At 39.2% G+C, this 11320-nt stretch overlaps 1 protein-coding gene across 1 annotated transcript in view; it reads right to left on the bottom strand.

The window, feature by feature from the left end:
• Nucleotides 1-8994, bottom strand: part of MED21 (mediator 21) — a 191512-nt gene extending 182518 nt beyond the window's left edge. The window contains exons 1-2 of the mRNA XM_089428500.1: nt 8720-8994; nt 8550-8626 (exon numbers count right to left, since the gene is read on the bottom strand). The gene's annotated coding sequence lies outside the window, so the exon portion shown is untranslated. The remainder of the gene's footprint in view (nt 1-8549; nt 8627-8719) is intronic.
• Between the last annotated feature and the right edge of the window lie 2326 nt (nt 8995-11320).

Below are 11320 nucleotides of genomic sequence, written 5' to 3'. Positions count from 1 at the left end.
ACCAAAGACACTGAGAACTCGCTCCCAGCCTCATCCTTGTTGGAGTATTAACACTCCAATATTAGAATTAAAATATACTAACGTTATAATGTTATCCATGACCTTAATAAAATGATGTTAGGGCATTTGTTAATAAGTGGTTGGGAAAAGTAGGTGGTAAACCCACCCAATTAATGTAAAAAAAAGGGGCTCCTGCACTAAAAAGTCACACTCTAAGTCAAACACATGTAATGACCTGCACGAACAGGCCACAAGGAAAATTTTCAAGAATAAGATAAGAGTGGTCATCTACTAAAATAGCACAAACTCCAAGAATAAACTTGTATGCATGTTCACACTTGCCACCGAAAATAAAATAAAAAAATAGATGTGGATTTCTACTAAGAATAACACAAAAGCAACCTTAAAATAGCCCCAAAGCTTGTTGAAGCCCTCTTCACAAAAGCATGCCAAATATATCACCCATGGCTTGATGGCCCTTCTCTACCAAGTCAAGCTAATCTACACTCACAAGTGAAGATGGTCCACTCTCTCATCTAATGTAACCTCTATAGATAAGTTGTTAACCCAAAAATAAACTGGACAAATCTTCGGAAAAGCGCCAAGGATAAGATCTCCAAAAGACATAATGGATAAGAATCTGTTTGCATTGTGGATATAGAATGGAGATCAAGCGCCTCAATCACCCTTGCACCTTCCTATGGAATCAAACATGCTAGATCAGTCTAAGTGAGTCACAGATCCATAGCCACTGGATTTTGGATTGTTCTTTGCATTTAACCTTGTTGAAGTTGGCCACTAATCTGGTGTTGGTATTCATCGTCTTTTGGAGCCGAAGATCATTAGTAGGAATCACTCATGGAAGATAACAACAAGGAGATTGAGGAGTTTAATGCGCTCGTTCGGTCCCAGTGTTGCAGGAATCGCCCCCCCCCCCGGATCCGAGGCCGGAATCGCGTCCCATACGGAAGCGTTCCGGAACCTCTCCCCGAAGCGCGATTCCGATTTTATGAAGCGCGATTCCGTTTAAAAAAAACGATTCCTGGAATATTGGAAGCGGCTGCCCGGATCCGCGCTTCGGAGGGCGCTTCGGGCCTCCGGAAGCGCAACGCTTCAGGCCCGGAAGCGCACGCTTCACGAGGCCCGGAAGCGCGCTTCCTCTCTCCTCCGCGCGGGCAGCATGTTACTTGGTTTTTTTTTTAATTTTTTAAAAAAGTTCACTTAAGTTAGCATGAGGGGGTGGGTTAGGGTGAGGTTAGGGTTAGTTTAGGGTGAGTTTAGAAAAGAATAAAGCCCCCATTCTCTTCTCATTTTCTCACTTTGAGTTTATGAGAGTTGGAGAAGAGAAGAGAGGAGAGGAGAAGAGAAGAGAGGAAAGGAGAGGAGAAGAGAGGAGAGCTTGGAGGAGTGAAGAAGGAGGAGCTAGGAGAAGGAGGAGGAGCTTGGAGCAAGAGCTTGGAGGACTTCATCTACAAGAGCTAAAGAGGTAAGTTCAAACCCCAAACTCCCTTGTTTTTTTGAAAAAAAAAAATGTATTTTTCTCCTCCCTCTCCTACTCTTTCCCATTGTTTCTACTTGCTCCTTTATTTACAGGTTGTCCACCACCTATATCCATATTCCAAGATGGTGTTCTTTTGGCTTCTATGTATCATTCCACTTTTGGTTTTAATGATGGCAAGGGTGAGGAATAGAGGGGAAGAGGAAGGGGATGAACTTGGTGACCCAATGTATGATGAGGAGGAAGGGTTTGAAGAGGAAGGGGATGAACTTGAAGGGGACACTGAAGCACAAGATGGGAAAGGTACAACAACACCCTTGTGGAACTATGTGACCAAACTTGATGGGGGAAAGGGTGGTGGATCTTACAAATGGATGTGCCCTCATGATTGTCATGGAGGAAAACCATATTGTGGTTCATATACCCGTCTGAGGAGGCATCTTTGTGGGGTGCTGGACAGTGATGAAAAAAAGGGTTCTGTGGGGGTACAAATTTGCCCAAAAATTTCAGCTGAACAAAGAACAAAATACATCCAAATAGAGATGGCTGCACAACAAAAAAACAAGAAACAAAAAACTCATTCTGAATCAAGTGCAACCTCTAAATTTGGTAGTTGCCCATCTCCTCATGGTACTTTTGCAACCTCTGGAGGTAGAAAAACAATAGGGGATTTCCTTAATGTTTCTGGGAGGGATGATGTGGATGGAAAGATAGTCCGTTTTCTTTGTGCTTGCGGTGTACCATTCAATGTGCTTCGCTCTCCCTATTGGCATGAAATGGTAAAGGCCATCAATGAAGCCCCAAAAGGATACAAGGCCCCCAACTATGAGAAAGCTAGAACAGTGTTATTAGAAAGAGAAAAAGCTAAGGTTCAAAGAGCTTTGACACGTTTTACACATGAGTGGGTGGATTCTGGGGTATCCATTGTATCAGATGGGTGGACAAATATTAGAAACCAACATTTGATAAATGTTCTTGGTGTTTCTTCTAGTGGTGCAGTATTTATTGCATCTCATGACTCCTCCTCCATCAGTGCAACTGCACAAAACATTGCAGATCTCCTATTGAAATCAATCAAAGATGTTGGTCCGAATAATGTGGTTCAAGTGATCACAGATAATGCAGCAAATTGTAAGTTAGCAGGAAAAATTATTGAGCGTACTCATCCACACATCTTTTGGTCTGGGTGCCTGGTTCACACATTGAACCTTTTGATGCATGATATTGTGAAACACAAAGATTGTGGGTGGATTGCTGAGGTTTACAGGAAAGGGAAGCAGCTCATTAAATTCATCACAGGGCATACAAGGGTAAACTACTTCTATGGCACTTACTCCAAGTTGCAATTGCTTAAAATTGCAAAGACAAGATTTGCTAGTTATTACCTCACCTTTAGGCGGCTAGTGAGGGTGAGACAAGCTTTAACTAATCTGGTGTGTGCTGAAACATGGGATGAAATTAACAATGACACAGATGGTGCTAATGAAGTCAAGGACACTGTTCTTGACAGTTACTTTTGGTCACAGGTTAAATATGTTTTGCAATTCACCAAACCAATTTATTACATGATCAAGTTTGCAGATTCAGATCGACCAGTAATTGGGGAGGTGTATGAGCAAATGGATAGCATGTTGGGGCAGATTAAAGACATTGTTGAGCCTAGAGATACCACCTTGTACAATTATATTCGTGAAGAGGTGGAAAACCGATGGGATATGCTAAATGTTCCATTGCATGCATTAGCATATGTTTTGACACCTAAATACTATCATCCATCATGGCTTTCAAAACCAGCACCTGGGGGGGGAAGCAGGAAAAAACCACACCAAGATAAAGAGGTTCACGAAAAATATATGGCTGCATTGAGTAGATTAATCCCTGATAATGAGGAGGCTGCATTGGTACGGAGACAGGTGAGCAACTATACGAGCAACACTGGTCCATTTGGGAGCATGCATGCAATTCAAGATCGAGAGCATTTTTCTGCTCTTGAGTGGTGGAACATGCATGGAGGGCCTACTCCACTTCTACAGAGTTTGGCATTGCGGGTGCTATCACAGGTGGTAAACACTTCTTCTGCAGAGAGGTGTTGGAGCTCTTATTCTTTCATCCACAGTGTTAAAAGGAACAGGTTGAATTTAGACCGGGCAGAGAGCTTGGTTTATGTTCATTACAACTTGCGATTGTTGTCCCATTACTGTGAAGATGCAAAGTCTAATAAAGACTTGTTGACTTGGGACAAGAATCCAGAGGAGCCCAATTTGGAGGATGGAGTGTTGCGACTAGAGCAATTAGAGGATTCTATTATCCAGGTATGTCCATTGTGGTATGAATTTTCCAATTTTCCCTTATAAAGCATTTCTCTAATTCATGTTTTTAATTTTTTTGTTAACTAGTGTTTTTTTTTTGCATGAATTTTTTGAGCAATTCTAGGATGATGACACGGGTGTTGATATGCCAACACCCCCATCTGGTCCCTTGGTTTCTAGGTTCCATGGTTCAACACCAACGGCAGGGGGTTCTTCTTCATCAGTTCCAGTGCCACGACTTACACAGGGACCATCTTCTTCATTGCCACCACGTGGAGGCCCGCCATCACGTTCTATTCGTGGTGGAAGGAGGAGAGATTAGTAGATATATTCACAATCTACTTCTTTTTGTCATAGATTACTCATTAGACTTGTAGACTTGTGAATTTGAATTTTGAACCTTTTTGGCTTGGCGGTGACCAAGTGACATATTTTGTAAACATTATTATTTGAATTTTGGACATGACAAATGTTGACAGTTGCTCACTTGCTAGATAAATCATAATATGCTCTATGTTTTATGTTTTATAATATGCTTAAATGTTTTATGTTTTATAATATGCTTAAAAATTTGATGTATGTTTGTAATAGCTAGAATATAGATGATTGTTGTACATACTAGTAACTACAATGGAATCATGGATGCCATATCTATCTTGATTTATGCAAAAATGTGCATGTTTTCATGTCTTCTACAATTAATTTGGTATTTGGGATGTTTGTTTTGAGTATAAATGCAAAAAAATATAAAAAAATATATATATATAGCAGACGCTTCCGCGGACGCTTCGCTTCCTAGATTTTTGGAAAATGACGCTTCCGCGCTCTGCGCTTCCGCTTCGCTCCCGCTTCGTGCAACATTGTTCGGTCCTGTTACCCACCCAAGTGGGTAACCCCTAGGAGAAAACTTTTCTTTGATTTGTTCATCTTTCCAACCAGCAACCGTATGATGTTCTACAAATAACTATGCCTCAAATTCCTCCAACCATGCCCCAGTCAATGCTTTTCATCATCTAGCTTACTTCTTGAATGAAGGTGTGTCATCTATTATAAGGTACATTAGCCATTTCTGTAATCATATGCTCTCATTTAATGTTAGGGGCATTCCAACATCGAACACAATTTGAGTTAAATGATTGACCAATCTTGGTTGTATCATTGCTCCCACACTTCACCTTGGTGGTTAACCCTACTCCTAGTCCAATGTGACCTTCCTTAAGGCGTTTTCTTTCCACTGTCCAAGAGAGGCACTAATTGATGTATTCTGCCGATGATAATCCATAATTACCACTTTCCACATATCCCTTATATCCACCTCCATTCTCCGGGTAGATCTGGGCATGGTTTTTGTCTTGGAGCAGACCTAAGTCAAGGGCAGAAACACCTAAAGGAACAGCGCAGGAGGCAGGGTCTCTAAGAAGGGAATTGCGCAGGGATAGAAGGGAAATTCGGCCAAGTAGGAGCATGCCTGTAGTGCCACAGGGTGCCCTAACCAGAGGACCGAAATTCAGAAGGAAGTGCACAGGCCGAAGAGGTTCAGACAGCAAAAAGAAGGATACTTTCTGAGGTATGTATGTCCTTATGTAGTTGATGATTTTGCTAGGTGTTTGAGTCCAGATTTAGGATAGTTTTGGTGGACATCTTATGTACTGTTTGGAGGGCAGTTAGAAGGTGTCTTTGGTGCCCTAAGTCCAGCATTTGAGAAGGACATCAAATCTGGTTGGAGCGGCAGAATTGTTGAAGCTCAGGGTTGATCCTTGAAGGGACAAAGGAAGCAGCCAAGAGGGCTTAGTATTCAGCCCTAGTTCACTATGTAGAGATGGACTTCTACAGTGAGAGTGGGCAGCCTCCATTCCCCTAAGACTTGTCTTTTGTGGAGCAGCAGTGAGGCAAGTAGTGGGCAGGTTGAAGACCCTATGAGTTGGCATCCTTGATGGACAAAGGAGCAGCTAGAGGGCAGACTGTTTGGGCCAAAGATCAGTGACCTAAAGGAGCTGCATTCACTGATAGTGGCAGATTGTGGACTCAAAGAGCATGGTGGGAAAGAATAGGTCTTCAAATCAGGTTCCACAGAAGAAAGCAGGGAAGTTTTCTGGTTCAGAGTGAGCAGCTGCAGCAGCGGAGAACATCATAGTGTTGGAGACAAATCCAGGTGGACGAGGTTCTTCAAAAACACCTTCCTACTAAGAGGGAGTGTTGAAAATGGTAGCGAGAAAGGGTTTATTTGATCTGTGCCTTAATCAAAGGAACCACAACGAGTTGTTCTTTTCACATGCACGAGTTCCTATGAGTTAGGAGCTAATTCCTAAAAAGTAGGATGAGTTCCTAAAATTTAGGGCAAATTCCTAAAAGTTAGGAGTGCAAGAGGCAGTTGACTAGTGCTAATTAGTGGAAGACCGAGTTTATTGCGTTCTAGTGCGAGTTATTTTGGGTAAAGGTCGAGTTGATTGAGTCGGGCCCCAAAATTATAGGAAGGACGAGTTTACACAACCAGTGAGCTTTTGTTAACTAGTCAATCAACAGTTTGACTTTCCTAAAATAGAACTTGCCAGTGATAGCCTAATCGAAGTGCTTATAAGGAGGAACAAAGGCACAATTTGGTCATTATCTTGTCAGCACGAGTTGGTGAGACAAGATAATAGAGCTCACGGGTTTGTGAGCAGGTTGCACAGGTTTGTGTGTGAGAGCTTGTGAGAGAGAGTATGCAAGAGAAGCTTGTGCACAGATTGATAGAGAGCAGCAGAGATCAGCAGTCTTGCAAGGGTTTCAAGCTTAAATCAAGCAGGAAAGACAAGTGTGTCTTTCAGATTGAAACAGTTGTATTTTGTAAGAGATCAATTGCTCAGTTTTTGCTATCAATAAAATTCTCATCAAGCAGAGGGTTTTCCCCGTTGAGTTCCCTAGAAAACAGTGTGTTTTTATTTGTGTAACTGTGTTTTATTTCTGTTCCTATTCCACTGCAAATAAGTAGAGAAAATCTGTGTCCTAATGAAAAGAAACTAGCTTTCAGACTATTCATTAGAGCAGTTGCAGATTTTCATGGATTTTCTACACACACCCCAGTTTGCCAATTTTTTGTCAATGTTGTCGTGAAGTTTGCATTCTAATCTTCACTAATTTTTGTCAATGTTGATTTTTTCAACACTGGGCTAAATGCCCGTGCTAAATCAAAGGCTCATAAATTCTCTTTACAACTTCTAAAGGGTGAAACAATAAAGTAATCTTCCAATTACTGGAAACATGTAGAACTAGTTGCAGATGTTGAGAATGAGAGAATTATATCAGTGATTAAGAATATGTATTTGGATGCCATAAATAATTTACCTCTACAAGTGTATAAGTCAATTTATGACTTTTATAAGAATAAATGCACTTGAAACATGCCTCTAACAGATGATGAATCAACATAGCCATACACAACATCTGAAAAAGAGTTTCTACAAGATGCTAAAAAGGTATATTGGAAAAGGTTATAGGCTGAGATTTTCCATAGCCCATTTTACTTGATAAAAGTACAAATAAAACCATGGCGCATCATTTGATAATTTATATTACATATTTAACAAATGAAGGACGAGGTCAATGTATGAAAAAATCCATACTCGCTTGCTTCAAATAAAGGATGGAGCAACACAGCCCATGCATGATGCAGAGACAACTTTTTTAGCAAATGATAGATTTGCCAATGTTACACATGATCCCCATGCCCTCGGGACGACAAGATACCTAGCAAAATGTTTTGTGGCGTCTCCCATTTCGTGACATTTTAAAAAAGTGAGATGAAATGTTTCAGCAGTATGGAGAGCAAGTTTCACAAAAAGATGGACTCGTGTGCACCCCTTCTTAAAAGTAGGATGTCTGCACGGCCCCCACGATTTTTCAAAGAGAAAACCTAAAACAGTGAAAAAAACAAGAATCTCAAAAAAAAACCAGTTCACGTAACTTAACGTAATGACTCTACATATACTTTTCCATCTCCATTTGACATTTACACTTACCATTTGGAATTTCCCTTTGAGCTGTTGATTTCTGTCTGTGGAGAGTGTCCAGCTGCCAAGGAAGAGGAAGAAAATGTTGTTTCGGGCCAAGCTACCATAGAGGACGTACTAGAAGCTACAGCCAAGCCGCCATGATTAAGACAGCAGCCACCAAAGAGATTCATCTTGCCAAATTTGGATTTTGCTGGGATAGATTAGGTTCAACTGTTAACAGCCTAAGTTTAAGAGATTCGACAGTCAGGTGTTCAATATTTAAGTGTTTAAAAGCCAAGGTAAAGCCTACAGTTTGGTGCTAAACAGCGAAGGAGATAGTTACAGCCATTTAGACCCGAGGTCTCCCCACCCTCCGTGACACTCAAAATTGGGAGGGTGTCTCCACACATCTCCAAAGTGTGTTTCCCCACTACCACGTCCCAGAAACTTAGTGGCACATTGGTTTTCAGTCTAATCTAAATCTAAATAATGAAGTAAAGTGTTGGTTTTGCTAGTCTGTATTAAATTTTGCTAGCATCTGAGCGTCCATCTGCTAATTCCCATGCTCTGTGGATTTTGTAACTTAGCGGCTAACAATGCTCCATATATTGTGTTTCATTAAATGCAATTGCATTTATATATTCCATATATTTGAAAGTTTCCTCCAATAATTGTGTAAAATCGTCTCTCTCCATTGTTCCAAAATCAAAAGAAATTAAAGACAAACAATGCTGTTATTCAAATAAGACACGAAATTTTCTTTAAAAATACCTCTGTATATGCTTTCGTCGTCAGGGGATCAGGGCACAGTTCTGCGTGGGTGTCCGCTAGTTCATGCACTTCCGTCTCTGAATGTATTCAGAAAAAAACGGGTTAGTCTTTCCTCTGTATTAAGATGCTAGGCGCGGCTTATTCCACTGTGGTTGCCAACAAGAACGGACCTCCAAAGTAGGGATAGTGTTTGCTCTCAATGTTTATCTTAAGAATTCGCAGCACCTCAATTCGTCTGCTCCTGTTGGGCCTGCTGATAGTCGAAGGGTGTCGATGCTCGGCTCCGCGAAAGTTTCCACTTCTGAAAATATATTTCACTTCATTTAAGTTCAGGGCTTTGGTGTGCAAAATCGATTGCGGTTTAACTTAACTGAATATAGCATTTTCCTGTGCTGAGGTAACCGAAATGAAATGATATTTTTTTTCCGCCGAAATCTAATGGAAAAATTTGAGGTGAAATAACTAGTTTCTTTGATTGTATATATGGATTTAGCGCCATCGAAAACTCATAGGGCACTTCTATTGCACACGATTACCCATCAAGCTTGTGATTTCAATAAATTTCTACGGGATTTTAGAGAAATTAGACCGGAAAAACCTAACGTAAAAGATTTCACTAAATTCCTACGGGATTTTAGAGAAATTAAACCCGAAAAACCTACCATAAAAACTTCCAAAAAATCGCACTAAACACAACTTCATATTTTAATGTCTAGTTTATGGAAGTATAGTTTTTTCGTTTTTTGTAATTTAATCATTTTTTTCTTCAAATTGATATGAATTGGTTCAACTTTTCAACAATCATCTTGCTAAAAAATAATGCTATTCAAATTGATGTGAATTGGCCTAACTTTTCAACCATTTTCTTGCTAAAAAACAATGCTATTCAAATTAATATGAACTGGTCCAACTTTTCTACAATCTTCTTGCTAAAAAACAATGCCAAGTCCCATCACTTTCTCTGATGTCTTTAAATGCATAACATTTTAAAATAAAATAAAATGTTCGTTTATAAAATTTATAATTTCTTTTCAAATACATGTAACCTAAAATAATCAAAAAAAAAAAAAGAGAAGTGTTTTTTCCATTTCTTTTTAGTGATGAAGTTCAACTTTAAAATATGTATAAAAAAATCAACACTAAACAAAAATTATAAGATAAATGTAATAAAATACACCTTTTCTCATGATATGGATTTAAAATTTTTTTAGGAGGTGGGAATATTGGAAAAGCAACACTAAACAAAAATTATGGGATAAATGTAGTAAAATCCACCTTTTCTCATTAAGTGGATTTAAGAGTACGGGAAGAAGTACTAGGATAATGTTAATGCATGAAAAAAAATTTAAATAATGAAAAAATAAAATTATTTGGACAAGTTTTGGGGTATGATGAAATTAGGAAAGATATTTTTTTATAATGTTTAGGGTTTTCACGAGATTTTAGTTGGTGTTTTTGGAGAAAGATATCTCATTGGTTAACTATTTTGAGAATACATATTCTAGTATAGTCATATAAATAAAATGTTGATAAATGTTGATAGTCATCATATTTGTAAGGTTGAGAATTTGTAACGTGGGGACGGGAGTAGAGGTGACCAGTGGAGGTCAGGAGTGGAGGTTCTTGTTTTAAGTTAGAGGCAGATGCTCTTGTTTTAGGCTAGGTTACATTAGGTTAGGAAAGATATTTTTTTGATAATGTTTAGGGTTTTCAGAAGATCTTATTTGGTGTTTTTGAAGGAAGATATCCAAATGGTTAACTATTTTAAAAATACATATTCTAGTATAGCCATATAAATTAAATGTTGATAATTGTTGATAGTCATCATATTTGTAAGGTTGAGAATTTGTAACATTGAGACGCGAGTATAGGTGGAGGTTCTTGTTTTAGGTTAGGTTAGAGGGTCGGTTCTTGTTTTAGGTTAAAGGCAAATGCATTGCAGGTAATGAAGTGTTCATGGTTCTAGGATAATGCGCCTTTATCCCTTAAGTTCTAACATCCACCTTTGATGCTAAGGTCAAAAATATGGAGTCCACACCAATCTAGATTAAGGTCCCTAATCTCCTAATGGAGTTATGGACAATCAAGGTGATAAAGGTTGATGGGGACCAAATTGGAAAAATCCTCTCAGTGGATAACAATTTTCTGAATAGCCAACCTAGGTTCATGGATTGAATTCTAGTCAATATAAACATTAGGCATGGCCTTTACTAGTCCATTGAGATTATCTCAACATCCAAGAGCTACACCCAAAATCTAGACTATATAATTGTACCCTCCATATGCTCTCAATGCCATTTGTATGGTCATGTATTTAGGGATTGTTCTCTTTTGTCGGTTTGTAAGATTTAGAGGTAGAAAACTTAATCTAGTTTTGAATTCCTCGTGAAACACATAGCTGAACTGTTTAAAAATTAGATGCTCTTCCATCTTATCTTTGTCAACTTTTGACTCATTGGTCACTTAGACATCATACAGTTTACATCCCTTTCGATTGCACCTTTTCATCTACATTGTTGATATTTGTTGAATAGTCACCGACTTTCTTATCCCTTGCAGCATCACTCTTTCCCCTTCATTGAGGCGTTCCACAACTTACTCTAGCAGTGAATTTTTGTCTTGAGGCTTGCTAGCGAGTCCATGACAACTAGCACTTCATATGAGCCCAATGGTAGCAATTTCAGGTCTACAGAGGTGGGCATGAATTCACCACATCTTCAACTCATCTCTTGGTTCATGTGGCTAATTGAATTAACCACGACCTTTCATGG

The sequence above is a fragment of the Pinus tabuliformis genome, chromosome 4_2 (assembly GCF_031772625.1).
Source record: "Pinus tabuliformis cultivar Carrire ecotype Pingquan chromosome 4_2, CPIR1, whole genome shotgun sequence".
NCBI lineage: Eukaryota > Viridiplantae > Streptophyta > Pinopsida > Pinales > Pinaceae > Pinus > Pinus tabuliformis.
Note: the sequence above shows the minus strand (reverse complement) of the source record. Positions and strands in the feature narration are given on the sequence as shown.